Below are 15738 nucleotides of genomic sequence, written 5' to 3'. Positions count from 1 at the left end.
GCTCCACCACTTCTCTGAAGGATTTTAAGTGACCCCCTATTCTCCCACCATCCCACCCTCATACCCCCATCTACCTGAACCAAGGTTTCCTCTTCTATTAAGAGTGAACTTGAAGTCCTACTTCATGGAAGTGTTATGAGAATCACATGCACATAGTAGGTGCTTAATAAACTGATGTTAAAAGTAGATTCTGAAATATAGATCTGAGTTGTTGACATAGGAAAATTTCTTTGAAGAAACAAAATATACCAACTATTCCTTGTATCCTTTTGTCTTTATTTCCTCATATTCAAAATGAGAATAACATAAACAATGTATGGTGATAAAAATTAAATGAGGTAATAGTGTGTGTGTGCTGCTCAGTTGTGTCTGACTCTTTGTGACTCTACAGATTGAAGCCCACCAGGCTACTCTGGCCATGGGATTCTCCAGACAAAAATAATAGAGTGATTTGCCATGCCCTCCTCCAGGGGATCTTCCCAACCCAGGGAATCAAACCTGTGTCTCTCTTTAGTCTCCTGCATTGGCAAGCAGATTCTTTACCACTAGTGTCTCCTGGGAAGCCCCAAAATAGCAATAGTAAGGTATCCATATTAGAATGCTGTTATTTGTCTATGAGGAGGGGATTAGCTAGAGAGAGTAGTTATCACAACTTCTACTAACGGGTCCTTCTAATCAGACACTCATTTCTCTCTGGCTCTCTCTACTCTCTTCTAAGGCCCTAATCTTCATAAAACAGAAAACAGTAGACAAGGGCTTATAAGTTAGATTTGTTAGAGTAAAAGACAGTTTTTTCTTATTAAAAATCGCTGAAAGCTCCCTCTAGAAGGCATCGCATAGTATGCCGTTTAACTCTAGAAAAGATCCTGTCAGACAGGTATCACTATTCCCCTTTTTAAAGGTTGACGAAATCAAGACTCAGAAAGAGCAAGTAACCTGTCCAAGGTCACAGGGCCACTCTTAGTGAAACAAGCTGCACTGCTTCGGACTAGCCTGGAGGAGGAATTTCTTTGATCCACGAATTCCCGGATTCCTGTATTTACTACCCCATTTCCCCACTCCCCAAAAGTTCATTCTCAGTGCCCTCGGGACTCCCTCTTCTTCTAACAGTTCCATAATTCTGGAGCTCAGAACTCAGACTCAGGAGCAGAGAGACGACTCCCTGGACAAAACGGGGCCCTACTTCTTCCCCTGGGTCGCTTTTCTTGACCGGCAGTTTCTCCCCTTCTCCCTTCTGCAATCTGGAACTCGCCTGTAGGTGGCGCCCTGATTCGCTCGGGGAACTTGGAGGGCGAGGACACCGGTCACCAGCGGCCTCCCCTCAAGGCCATTTTAAATAGTCCCTTGGCTGGCGCCCGGCACAGGAACCCTGGTAATGTGGACATGCCCTCCGCCCCAGCCCGGTCTCTTCCTCTCCGTCGCCTCGCCCCTCCCCTCGCGTCCCCTCCCCCCTCCGGCCGGTGCGGTGCGGGAGCTGTCTGCGCTTCCTCCGAGGTCTGGCTAGGGAGCGGATCTCCAAGCGCTCTAGGCCGAGCCTGGCGCTCCGAGGTGGTGCTTCGACCCCAGAGCCTGCGCCGGCCCTCCCCCTTCCCCCCCTCCCTCACCCCCGGTGCTGCAGCTGTAGCGGGGGTGGAGGGATCGGGGGAAGAGTGTGACCCGTGAATGCTGGGCGGGGCGGGGCAGCTTTAAAAACTTCTGAAAGGCCACGTTCAAAGCCTCCAGGGACCGAACTTGGGCCGGAAGGCGGTTTCCACGGAGGGGGCCTAAAAGGGGGCGGAGGGTGCACCTGCAGGGCCGGGAGCGCGCTGCCTGGGAAGAGGGTCTGGGTACCCGGGAACCCGGCACTCGGCACCTGGCCCCAGCCTCCTCCGCTCCAAGCCCTCGCCCCCTCTGGGAGCCAGCGGCCCCTCCCGGGACCTTGCTTTCATCCTCCCCGCGGGATGGCAGTGGGGCGGGGTGGGAGCTTTTTTGGGCCGCGTGTTCCCTGCGGGGTCTTCCTTCCCTCCGGCCCCTCCTTAAGAACCAGAGGTTTCGCAGCAAAGTTGAATTCCCGGATTTTAATTCCAATCCACCCGGGTGGGAGACGGCTGAGGAAGTGGGCATCGCGATGGAGGAAACGTTCCCATTTTACTTCCTACCCCCATAAAAATCACTGGGGAGGGTGAGGAGGAGAAAACGAGAGGAGGGGGCCCACGCTGGGGGTGGGGAGGTGGGTAGAGGGTGGCCAGGGTCGCATAGTGGCGAATCGGATAGTGGTCCGGGCGGGCGGCGTCTGTGCGCCTCGGCTGTGCCATCTGGGGGCACATTGGGAGGGGCAGACGCTGGCCAGGGTCGCTCTTGAACAGACAGCTGACGCGGTCCCTCACGGGGCAGAGGGGGAAGGACTAAAGGGATTTTCACTAGTATGAGGATCTCCAGGCCCAAAGTCCTTCCTATAGAGGCTCTTGAATTAATTAGGTAAATGATTTCCTTCATTGGTAGTTTCTGAAGAAGACATTTTCTCGTATCTTCTGAAATTGAGCGCTTTAGCCAGGTAGCAAATACAGGGAGGGTCCCCTTAAGACGGTGTCCACTCCTGTGGTCTCTCGGGGTGTGAATTGATGGGTGGGTTAGTGGGAGCACTTGGGGATACGTAGACATGGAATCGAACAAAGCTCGTGAGTTAGTTAAGGAAGAAAAAGAGCTACTGAAAATAGAGTCGCTTGAAAACACATAAAGTTTATTATTTTGCTTGGAGTCCTTTTCCTTGATCTGAGAAAGTAAAATAAGTGAGAATTCGGTTTTTTCTTTTTCCAATTAGCATTTATTACATTTTCTCAAAGGCCTTGAAAGAATTATTTTAGTAAATTTCAAGAACAGTAGTGCTGGCATTACAGAGATGAGGCGAACCGATCGCCAGGCTCCAGGAGAGTTTAGCTGCAACACTAACTCTTCAAATTTAGTGTCAACTTTATGTATTAAAAAAAAGGGGGGGGGCAGCGTTTTTATTAACTCATAACTTTAGGAGGTAGGGAACACTAAGAAGGAAAGAGACCTAAGGAAAAATAAAGCAATGGGAACAAAAAGAGACGAGATTGATTATAACAGTCTGATCTTCAGCGAGTCCCAAGTCAGCATTCTAATACAGTGCACATTTCTGGTAGCCTTGACTTTACCCGCAATATTGGTGGGCCCGGTCTCTAAGCGCTTCCTAAGAAAGAACAAGCTTAAGCAAAACGTGTTCTTTTTTTTGAAGGTCTAGCACTTACTTAATGAAGTTGCTCCAACAGAAAAAGGGGTCCTCTTGCTCTTGGGTGACCTGAGCAGATTTCACTGCTGTAAAATCGGCAGGTGTGCGCAGCATCCGCAGTGCAAGAGCCCGGACCTGGTGAGCCAGAGTACAGATGACTGGAGTACCTTGCCCTGGCATCTTAGCAGACAAGAACTGGCACGTTGAAACTATCCATGTGATGGACAAAGAGATGGAGTTTCTTACAGACGTGCCCACTTTGCAGTCCAACATTCTCCTGTATACAGGGTGAAAGCAACATTTTTATCCCTTAGGACTAAAATGTAACCTTTAAAAGGAGTTGAAAGCATGGTCAGGGCTCACAGGTTAAGCACAACTTATCTGGTAAAGAGCAAGAAACTTTGTAAAAGTTGGAATTGCCAAAGAGATAGTTTAAGATGCTACAAATAGCCTGGTCACCACAAGAGAAACAGAAATACTTGGGGGTGCATTTGTGTTTGTGAAGGGGGCAGGTAATTGAGATTTGGTTTTGCTATTGTTTGAATAATTTGAGGTTTACGGAAAGCAGACCTTATTCTCATGAAGCTGGAAGGCTATACTTTCTGGGCAAAATACTCTTGGTGATTTCACCCTCAGAGTTGTGGGGTCTAAGACCTTTGCAAGCACCCTTGACCAGAGAAATCACACATCTAGCAAACTGCAACTTTTCTCTTGAGTTGATTATACAAAATGCACAAACCTTGATTGTTAAATAATTTAGGTGGTGTTTTCTCTCAGAAAGAAAACTCCAGGGAGAATTTCTGGAGATAAGGGCTACATTAGAGCCCATTCCTTACCAGTGGGGCAGGGGGTCAGACAACATTCTGGCACAAACACACATCTTTGCCTGAACCGGCACCCACATTCCCACCCTGGGTGCACACACTGCCAGTTGAAGAACAAGTTTATCCACCCCAAGTGGATAAGGAGTAAGGCTTGATGCAGAGTTCAAACACAAGTCCACAAAACACTAAAGGGCGCAGGGGTGGGGGTGGGGGGGGTGGGGAGGGGTGCTTAACTCTGAGTGTTAAGAAGGGTTACCTCCAAGCAGCCAGGGACTTCCAGCAAGCAGTGAAAAAGAGCCCCAGAGGTCTGCAACCTGTCAGCTCCAGGGGTAGTCCCGCCAGCCCCACAATATCGGTGCTGTGGTTCAAAAGTTGGAAACTGCGGTTTTTAATTGAGTCAGGGTCCTGCCTCCCCGTTTCCTCTTCAGCTGCCCCGCTCGGTAAGCGGATTTGCTTTTCCATGCATCGCTGGCAAGTCGCTTTTAGGAAACCTAGCTTCTGCGAAATGTTTTAAACATGGTAATATATTGCAGCCTTATGAAATCCCCCTCCATAAGTGCGTGAAAGAGGCTCTGTTTTCCTGAAGGATTTGGGGACTTTACTATCTGAGCAAAGGCTGGCTCAGAATCCTAGGAAGGCTTGGATTCACTTCACATCCACGCACGTGAAGGCAGCGTATTTTGTTTTTGGTTTTGTTGTTTGGTTTGGTTCTTAACGCCTAGAAGATTTTAAACTCACATAATACTCCCTCGAAAAGAGGTGGGGGGAACATTGAACGTGTTTCCTTCTCTCCAAGATACCCTAGAAGGTATTTGTCTGAGAGAAGTGGTGCTGAGCTGGTGGAATCACCAATTAATATGGAGAACTAGGCCGTCTGGGCCAAGTTCCCCAGGCATGGAGACGCGGAGGGGAGGGGATAAAAGTCTATCACAAGTCGCCACTAGGAAAGAGGGTGGCAGAGCAGAGCCCCTTCAAAAGTTCAGCTGTGCTGGGCGTCTGATCTTCCTTCCAAGACCGCTCGCCAGGGAGCCCCGCGGGTTTCAGCTTCCACTCAAAAGTAAGGGTTGGTTCTGCGGCGTCGCCCCCCTCCTATTCCTAGGGACCTGCCAGGCCGGTGACCGAGACCCGAGCGGCGCGGGGTCAGCCCCGAGGCCAGAGGGCGGCGCCGGCCGCTGCGCGCCTCGGTCAGCAGCCTGGCGGTCGTGACCTTGTTGTTCAGCTCCTGCGACTCCCGCTCCGTCCCTCCGCCCGCCCTCGCCCCCGCCCCCTTCCAGGACCTGGAGCGGGGGATCCTCGACCTGTCTTTCCGGTCGTTGAGGACGGAGGGTAGAGCTGAAGGGATTTATTCTCAAATTCCCCCAATACCTCTGCAACAGGGGAAGTCCGCGGGCCACTGGGGACCGTGAGCAGTGAGGTCCTCGCGGGGACTCCATGGAGGTCTCGGAAAACTATGCGAGGCCAGGCGCCGGCGGCTTGTGTTGCCAAGTTGCTGCGGAGGCGCGGAGGAATGAAATTCGCCAAGGTTCCCCCCTTTGCCTCCGGAAAAATTTTAAAGCATAAGTCCCTATATACTTTATATATATACAGGGACCTTGGGTTTCCTTTCGGCACCTTACAGCGCCTCTTTGGAGGGAGTGTGTCCATGATGGAGAGAGTGGGAGTCCCCACGGGCGAAAAGGAGGAAGGCAAACAGGTGTTATGAAAGGCAGCACACCCTCTTCTATTGATTTATTTATTTAGGAGATTGTGTTAATCAGATTGACAAAGTGGAGTCGAGCACGCACTAAGTAGCGCTCGGAACACAACTTTTCTTCCTGCGCTTTCAGCAAGACGTCGTCTGGCTAACGAACTGAACCCGGCGCATGCAGCCCTCTCAACTTGGAGTTGGACTTCACCCTCGGCGCCGCAGGTCTGCCAGCCCTGGATGGGGCGGTCTCTTCCCGGCTCCTGGTAGGGGCTTCGGATGCCACGGGAAGAAAGAAGTGGGACCTTACTTTCCAACATGCAGTGACCGACGCCTGCCAGCTTCCACCTTGTTCTGGAAACACCTAATCTCCACTTCCTCTATAAAGCTTAACTACAGCTCGCCTCCAATCCCAAAATGCAAACACTATCGGGATTGCTCCCTTAAGCATTCCTTGCCTGTGACCCTTCCTAAAGCCTGGTTCAAGTCTGCACTCTAGGGGGTCATTAAGAGAGGAGGAAAAAGTCAGAATGTTGCTTTTCCCCTTTAAACTAATAATGACACGAAGGGAGCAGGCCAGAGATTTGCAATTGTTTTGACCCCATAATTCAATGACAGAGACTAGGCCTGAGGTAACAAATTGTGTAGGAAAGAAAGTATCACAACAGAACAGGCAGGAACTGATTCCTTGCAAACTTCTACCCAAAGAAAATATTGGCTTCCTACCACCTGGACAGTCAGGACACTCATTAATAAGGATGCACTCAACATACAGACCCGATATTACATATTTGCATTGACCTGGTCAAGTGGAGGATTCTCCAACTTTACCACTATTGAATGTATGGGAATGGAGTTTGGTAGAGAATGTTTTGGTTTATTCTTAATAAAGACTGCTGTGCTCCCTGCTTTAAGCTGACATCATAAAAGCCTGATAAAGTGCTTAGAGGCCTTAGTTGAAATTCAGAAGCAGTTCAAAGATCCCTCTATTATATCTGCCCTTGCTTTCCCTGTATTTACACTGGAGTAATAATAACCTCTAACATTTATTGAGCTGTTGGTTACATGTGCCATGCTCGGTTCCCAGCACTTTAATATGATAACTCATTTATCCTGACAACAGCCCTATGAATTAGTTGCTATTATAATCCCCATTTTATAATGTGGGAAACTGAGGCGCAACTAAACTAAGCAATTTGGCTATGATTACTCAGCTGGTGCATGTGAAAATTAGTTAGTGGTCTGGCCCTAGCACCCACACTCCTGACCACTCATGACACAGACAAGAGGAATGTCAAAGAGTGGTCTCTGCCTATGACCCTGCTTGGCGTTGTTTTCCGGAAAAATATACGAGTAATTAATCTCCTTAATTCAGTCAATCTTGACAGCCAATATGGCGCAGAAGAACTCTTAGACCTACTAAAAACTTATTTTCTCTAAATTATCCAAGTAATTTAATGCATTTTACAAACAGATTATAAACAAGAATGTTGAAAATTGTTCCAATCCCAAAATTATATTGGCTGATCCTTGAAAATAGTCTCTACCCCAAAAAATATAATTACAAGACTACAATGTCATTCTCAAAGAGCATTCATTATATACTATCTATACTTCAGAACTGGGACAATAGCAGCTCTAAATATAGACACAATCTTTATTGTTAAGAACTCAGGCATACTGGACTCATCACTTCCATCACCACCAGTTTAAACAGATGCCACCTGAAGAATGTGACCTCTTTTTCTCTCTACATTAAAACTTCTTCCCCTTACCCCATCATTATTCCCTCCTAGCTAAAATCATGTTAGTGCAGAATAAAAAGATCTTAGAAAGCATATAATTTACCCTCTGTGATTTTACAGATGAGAAAAGAGGGCCATAGCAAAAGAGACCTGCTCAAGTTCACAGACTAGGACTCCACTCTCAGTTCAATCCTTCTCCCAACCCGAATTCATCCTGAGAGTTCATAAAGGTATTTTCACTGACAGCATACTTAAAAAAAAAAAAAAATGTTTTAACAACTCTTTTTGACCCACGATATATAAAGAAGGGGCTGTCTTACGCCTTTCTTCCTTTCAGATGTGTTCCTGGAATGTCTTCACCAGATGTTTACCCAAGAAATTACAGTCGCAGAGTCTTCAACATGTGCGTGCATTTTGAAAGCAGCATTTAAGATCTGAACTCAATTTATGATTTTCTTTCCCTTATTAAAAAAATAAAAGGGTGGGGGCATGTTAGTTTTGTCTGCAAGTGAGTCTTTACCGAGTCTGCGTTAACGTCACTCACTTTCACTCTGCGACGTGCTAGTCTCACAGTCTAGTTTTGTTCAGACTTTATTTTGCTCCAAGCTCCCTTACAAGCCACTTGTCCACGCTGCAAAAGGTGGGGGTAGTGGTTGGGGTGAGGGGCTCTTTGGCTCTTTTTTCCCCCGGTTCCTATATGTGATGCAATCTGGAATCATTTCACTTGGCCCTCCGCGCGCGCAGAGACGCGCGCGCACACACACGCACACACGTGTACCATGCATGTGTGGGCCCCTATAGAACGGTGTAGACGCGCGTTTGTGATTTAAAGTGGCAGGACCGAGAGCCGGACTGAAGTCTTGAATTATTTTGCGTGATCAATCAGCCCGATCGTCTGCACACTGTACTGGCATTATTCACCCGAGTGCTCGGCGGTTACGGCGGACGTGCACTGCGGCAAAAACGTCCTCGGAGCCGCTAATTTTGTGGCCACTGCGGCGGCCGCGGCGGCGGCGGCAGCGACGGCTTGGGGGCGCGAGCACAGATTGATTTTTCAAGATCACGTCTCCTTCAGTGCGGGTCGCCAAATCGAATCGAGTTGAAGCCTCACTGGATGCATGCGGATTAGGTTTTGTACCTGAGATTGTTAAAATTCATTTTTTTAAAAATTCCTTTAGAAAGATGAGCAGAGCCGTTAGTGCAGGAAAGGAGATATACCTTTTCTGTTTTATTTTCCTTTTACGTTTAGGGGGGGGGAAATGAAAATGGCTACCACCGCTTCTTGAGCATAGGGGAGGCCAGACCTTTGCAGACTGGGAAATGATGCTCGAAATCCTCTTTCTTCCTTCCATCCCTCCCTCCCTCGCCCTCATTCTCTGCTCTGAGACAGCCTAAGGAGAAAAATGATCATATGCACTTGCGCGGGTCATTTGTCCTCACTCTCACTCTTTTCTAACGACAAGTAGTTACCTTTTTTGTTTTTTCTTTTGACAAACTGATCCTTTTTATCTGGTTTCAAATTTTTAATAAAACGTGTCCGGAACATGTTTGATTTGTCTTCTGCTTAGACACCCAGCCTGGCAATGGTTGCACAGCGGCAGGGTGGGGGGTGGGGGCAATCTCCGACCGGATCTGTAGAGCTCACCTGGGCTGCAGACACAGCCCAGTGGTCACCCAGACTTTTGCAGAGGGGGAAGCCTGGTGGGAAGGCTAATTAATAAACTAGTTACCAGATGTGTATTGATGCCTGCGAGTTTTTGAAAAGCACATCCAGAATTCACGTGCTCGTGATTGTATTGCTCTTCCGAGCATATGGATCACCCCAGACCAATCATTTACATTTAAAATGTGGGGTTCGAAAGACTGGAGAGACGGTTTGGCGTCCCACTTTGTTTGCAGGATAAAACCTGAGTATCTCTCCAGAGGGTGGGAAACCTTTTCCATTCCTGAAGGTGGCATGGACCTATTTATCCCGGATTTTTACTTCTCCCCGAAGCAGCAAAGCAGGTCGTATTTGCCAGATTGGGAAAATAATTGCGGTGTCTATATGTAATGACACAATGTTGCATAATAATAACTTAAGCAACCGTGCTTTTGTTCACGGTGATGTAACTTTCCCAGTTTGTTTGCAGCTTTAAAGGGTTTAAGTGCAGAGCAGAATGCCTGTGAGCAGCTGCCCTGAAGAAAGTGAGCGTGATTCAGCCCTCCGGTTTGGGATATGCAGTTCCCATCTTTAGCTGCAATCCCAACTTGTAGGTCCCGGGAGCAGGGTGAAAGGCAGAGGCAAAGCAGAAGACTTGGCTTTACCTGATAAAGTCTGCCTGAATTGTCCACGACTTGGAAGAATACTCCTGTTCAAAGCAAATTAAAAAGTCAGAGGCAGCAGTGCTGAGAAAATCCAGTTCAGTTAAATGGGAGCATATAACATAGTTGAAATACAGCTTTTTAATGAGCGTGTCTCAAGTAGTAAAAATGAGTGCAAATGAATTCAAAACCAACCACCCCATTTGCTCCAACATTTCAAACATACTGAGTCTGTCATGTGTTCCGGCTGCTGTTTCACAGCCCATGATGTGTAGACAGTGCACAGTTTCTACGTTATAATGACTTGGAGATAAATGAGTGTTTTAATTCAGTCGTTAGAGACAAATGAAAGTAGGTTATACATCTAGGTCCACAGAAAGGCGGCCTAGCAACCCAGAGGAAGCCCACACTCTCCCAGACAGCAACACCTCCACTGTCCTTTTTTCTTAAAGACCCGGACTGCAGGGCCTCTGAGTTGGGCATGAGTCTGATTTATAACTATAAAAGTGATAGACCAAAATGTATTGGTTCACACATGGACACGGATGTATGAAAACTAACAAATAAGTCTTTGTTAGCCATTAGGCAGGGCTGTAAACTTGCGAAATGCATCCCTAAAGTTTATCTTAATTAATACTTTTTGTGATTAATACTCTTCTGTACAACCTTGATTCGCCATTTACAGAGACCCTATTCAGGCAGGAAAGTTAGTTTTAAAACTTTTGTGGTATCAAAGTTGTTTTTGTTTTTTTTTTAAGGGGAAAAATCACAAATCAAGCTCTCTTATATGTTATAGGAAAAATTAGTAAAATTCTTAATGTGTTGCTGTTTTAGAATTAAAGTCAACAGGCATCTCCTTTGATGAAAATAATAAATATCTGAACATTATTTGCATTAATTATGGTGTTTTCTTAATTGATCATGTTTTTATTTTCAAAGTAACTATTTCTGATAGTGAAAAACTTCAGATTTTCTCATAATGGGACTGTGGGATTGCTCTATCAGTGAAGTGCTTTTAAACTTTCAATTTAGATTGTTATGTTAAACTTTCATATCATGAACTGTGAGAACATTAAGTTTTTTTTAGTTGTCTGTTTTTGTTTTTGATGTCAAAGTTAATTCTAACTATTTTATCTATAGTTCATGGAAATCTATTACTATTGCACCTAGCATATTCATTAAGACACATAGTAAGTAATGCTATATAATACATTTTTTTAGAAAAGTTAAAGCAAAGGACATGAGCAAATTGAGACAACTGGAATGATCAAGTAACAATATCACAGCAATACAGACACTTGTAAAATTATGTATTTGGGTCATTATTCACATTCAAATTTACAAAAGAAAAATGAGGAGAATGAGTTTTTATAAGCCTTTCCAATTAACACTTAGCTGGGGAATAAACAGGTGTCTGTGTCACTGTTATCCACTGAGAAAAACTCTTTTCCTGGTCACACTACACCCTCCCCCCAAAGTCAAATAGTATTTTAACAAGTACTGATACTGACCTTGCAATGAGTCTTTCAACTATCTGTAATATAAAATTCAACTGTATTCTCAAACTTGGACTTTGAGAAACTAAACTGAACACGAATTGTTATGTTTTAATACACTTTGAAGCAAGTGTCATGCATATTATGTTTTCAGGACTTACTCAAATACTATGGTTCTACATAAGAATGTACGGTTTACTGCAATCTGATATTCAAATAGAGACTTTGAAAAGTTAGTCCTACTAACATAAGGATCAGGTTTGGAAGGAGAGCAGTGAGGTAGGATGTGCCTTGCTATTTGGTACAATGTCATGTGTCATATGTTTTGAATGACCTGGAGAAGGTATTCTGCTCTGGCCTTCTGGCAAATAAAGTAACCCAGCCTTCCCAAGAGTCACTTGCCTCTTTGAAGACCAGATCATCACTTACTTGTCCTGAGTCCGTAGAACATAACGGAGTGCCAGGCTACCGCAGCATCCAGTAAATGTTTCCCAGGCTTGAATTTATTTGATAGTTCTTAATTTTTGACAGTAAGTGTAAATTTAGGGAGTGGATAGGCTTAGTAGAAATACTTTGGCAGAAAATCAATTGGGAAAATTTTGTTTCTATCTGTTATCTCGTGACAAATTAAAATATATTTGATTTATTGTTAACTTTATAGCTCTTGGGCGGGCTAGCAAACTAATAGGAAAAATGTTAAAACCAGAAACACTTACCATTCTTTGGCTTCTTTCTTGAAGCACTTCTTTTTTCAATATACCAAAAGCATACCATGTACCATACAAACTTTAATTTCCCGGCTCTTGGCCTGGCCCTGCTTGCTACAAGCTGGCCATTTCAAGCATCCTCGCCAGACTAAAGCACTCTTTATAATTGGTTCTCCTTGCTCTCATTTTGGTTTTCTTTAACACAAAGTAAAACTTATGCCAAACTGCCAAAATTTATTGAAGGCAAATGCCATTCTTTCTGGCATTACTTTACTAAACAAGGCATGAGTGATTGAATGAATCTTAATACCTGCAGTAAACCAAGGCATTATTCTTGCATATTAAAACTCAGAGTATTTTTCCAAACAATTTGTTTTGCATTTGTGTGATCTAAAATAGAACTAAGATCTAAGAACTCCTTTTCTTCACCCATTAAAAATAATGGCCTTCAGGGATCATTTGTTGTCTTCATAGATATACAATCTGCTGATGCAGCATAACACATAACTTTCAGAGTGAAGAAAATGAGGTATATAAAAAAAGGAAAACAGCATCACTGTGTATTTTTATGATTTTAGAATACTACATTATTTATATAAAGAATATTATATAAAGCCAGAAGTAGACTATTTGCATCCCAATTAAGGAAAAACTCCACTTAATTATATATGAGTTTTCTAAAGTTTTCTCATGAAATATAAGAGTGATATTAATATGGTGATATTTAATTTTTTTAACATTGTAGATAAAAGGATAATAGTTCTGATCAGAACATCTTTAAAAATTTCTTTAATGTCAGAGTCCTATCATATTAATTGGCAAGCTAATGACCTGAAGACACTACATGATGAGTAGTTTTCATGGTTCAGGGGAAATGGTGGACAAATACTTTTCAGTGTAAGGAGAAGTTCAGTACAGTATTGTTTACCAAGATGAAATAAGTTTGATCTAAATGTCTTTTGTTCCAAGTTAGGTTCTGGGACATCTTGACTCCTTTCTCCACCGTTAAAGAAAAACACAGCAAAGCAGAGAAAGAATAGGCAACTTGTTTTGAACACCTACGGTCCATTCTCCACATTGTTGTTGGTTAGTGTGATTTTTTAAAACAAAGACTAATCTTGTTACTACCTTAAGCTCTTCAATAGCTCCCCATTAATGTTAGGATAAAGTGCAAAATCTTAAAAGTTGGTCACTCAGCCTAGAGTGTTCTGACCCATATTTACCCCTTCAGCCTTCTCTTGGTACCTGCCTTTCCACTAGTTCACAGTCCGTTTTATTTCTTTTTTCAACTATTACCCCAGCCTTCCTTCTCCCCATTCCCATTCCCCTTGGATAAGTCCTGTTTATCTTTAAGAGAGAGAGAGAGAAAAAAAAAAAACAACAAAAAACTGCTCTGACATTCAAAAAGCATTTCCAAAATAAATGAAGAATGGAATGGATGAACTCATATACCAAACAGAATATGCAGAATTAGAGACTTTTAGAATTTCAAAGGACCTTAGATATCAACTAATTTAAAAACATCTTTTTCAAATGGGCGAACTGAGAGTGGTCCTGAAAATTCAAGAGACTTTAAAGATTACATAGCTAATAGGAGAAGTGAGAATAGAATCCAAGATTCGTGATGCTCATGAAAGCAACTCTGTAAATGAACTATCATTAAATAATTTGTTCAATTTTCCCCCAAAGACAAACTAAAATTCCCATTTCCTCCTCAAAAAATTAAAAATAGAATTACTACATGATTCAACAATTCTAAGTATATACCCAAAAGCATGGAAAGCAGGGACTCAAACAGAAATTTATACACCATGTTTTTAGCAGCATTATTCACAAAAACCAAAAGGTGGAAACAATCCAAGTTTCCATCCATGGATGAATAGATAAACAAAATATGGTACATACTTATAGTGGAATAGTATTCAGCCTGAAACAGGAAGGAAAATCTTATACATGCAGGACCATGCATGAATTTTGAAGACATAATGCTAAGTGAGAGAAGCCACTCACAAAAGTGTAAAAACTGAATCATTATTCTTAGATAAGACTCCTAATGTAGTCAAGTTCATAGAGGCAGAAAGTAAAACAGTGCTTGTTAGGGATTGTGGGCAGAAGGGAACAGGGAGTTACTATTCAATGGATACAGAGTTTCAGTTTGGAATGATGAAAAAATCCTAGAGATGGATAATAAGGGTTGCACAACAGTGTGAATATACTTAATGTACTGAACTGTACATTATAAAACAGATAAAACGGTAAATGTTATGTATTTTACCACAATTAATTTTTTAAAAAGATTGCCATTTTCCTAAGGGGCCTACCAGTACAGTGTCAGATTGTACCCTGTCTCCCTTCCCTTGACACACAGGCATTTTTTTTTTTTTTTCCTGTGATGTTTATGGTTAACTCATAATCCTGATTCTTAGCCTATTAACTGCACTTTGAAGCAAGTCATTACTTATTACTGCTAGTATATCCAACACAATAACAACAACCCCAACTCTATACATTTCTTTGCTGGAGGAACTCCAGCTGATCCCAGTTTTTTTTTTTTTTTTTTTTCACTTTACACTATTATATTAGTTTTGCCATACATCAACATAAATCCACCACAGGTGTACACATTTTAAGTCACTTTATAAAAGAGAAAGAAAGGTCAAGGGAGGCTGGAGAGCTCTGAAGGGATAGAGGATGGATGGGAAAGTGTGAACTCAGTATCCATGCCAACTGGGTTGTCCAGTTCCTATTTCCTTCCTATCCATACTATCTTGTGGGGAACGGGATGTTATCTTAAGAGTGAGTGTAAAAACCCTAAGGTCAGGACTTCCCTGGTGGTCCACTGCAGGGGATGTGGGTTTGATTCCTGGTCTGGGTACTAAGATCCTACAAACTGTGAGTTTAAAAAAGAAGAAGAAGAAAAGAAAAACCCCAGGCTAAAGGGGCCAACCTCAATTGGTTTCTCCTTTGTTGCTGATGTTCTGGACCTATAGACACTGATGTCAGACCAGGTACATCCTAATTTAGCAGTATCCAGAGCACTAGTTCCACCAGCCCAGGGCACTCTAGCTATAATTGAGGAGTTTTAGAAGAAGCACGCTCCCTCTGTCCTTATGCTGTCTGGAGTCTCACCGAGGGATTGAGTCTATGATTCTGTGTCTCATAGAGAAGCTTGTCCTCTTTACAATACTGGTTTGTGTACATGTATTACAGTGGTGGTGATGCTGGTGGTAAGAGCTTATGTGTTAAAATCTTGCAGACCTCAGAATGTCTGTGTTGATTTTGAATAACTTTTCTTGAATTTGCATTTTATAATGATATGAATATTACATATTTCATACATTTTTACCTTTTCTTTTTTAAATTGACGATAAGGAAACTCAAAGTCGAAATTGCAACTCAACCCTAGATAAGTACGTAGAGTCTCACTGTCTGTATCCTGGATACTAACTTCGGCCTTGACTTTACCTTATTTCTATGTTAATAGTTTTTTTTTTTTTATGTTAATAGTTTCTTTCTCTCTCTGTCTCTCTTCCCATATATATATATGGGCTTCCTGGAGACTTAGATGGTAAAGAAACTGCCTACAATGCAGGATACCTGGGTTCGACCCCTGAGTGGGGAAGATCCTCTGGAGAAGGAAATGACAACCCACTCCAGTATTCTTGCGTGGAAGAATTCCATGGACAGAAGAGCCTGGTGGGCTACAGTCCATGGGGTCACAAAGAGTCAGACATGACTGAATGACTTTC

General features: G+C 43.4%; 1 protein-coding gene and 1 long non-coding RNA gene across 2 annotated transcripts in view; one reads left to right on the top strand and one right to left on the bottom strand.

The window, feature by feature from the left end:
* The first annotated feature begins 1269 nt into the window (after positions 1 to 1269).
* The window catches only part of NFIA (nuclear factor I A), a 427927-nt gene continuing 413458 nt past the window's right edge, over positions 1270 to 15738 (top strand). The window contains exon 1 of the mRNA XM_061411778.1: positions 1270 to 1372. The gene's annotated coding sequence lies outside the window, so the exon portion shown is untranslated. The remainder of the gene's footprint in view (positions 1373 to 15738) is intronic.
* Positions 2618 to 8402, bottom strand: LOC133244509 (uncharacterized). The gene is made up of 3 exons (XR_009735428.1): positions 7803 to 8402; positions 4310 to 6010; positions 2618 to 3506 (listed from the first exon to the last, which is right to left on the bottom strand). It is a non-coding gene; the product is annotated as an uncharacterized LOC133244509 (long non-coding RNA).

Source organism: Bos javanicus, chromosome 3, assembly GCF_032452875.1.
Source record: "Bos javanicus breed banteng chromosome 3, ARS-OSU_banteng_1.0, whole genome shotgun sequence".
Taxonomy (NCBI): domain Eukaryota; kingdom Metazoa; phylum Chordata; class Mammalia; order Artiodactyla; family Bovidae; genus Bos; species Bos javanicus.
Note: the sequence above shows the minus strand (reverse complement) of the source record. Positions and strands in the feature narration are given on the sequence as shown.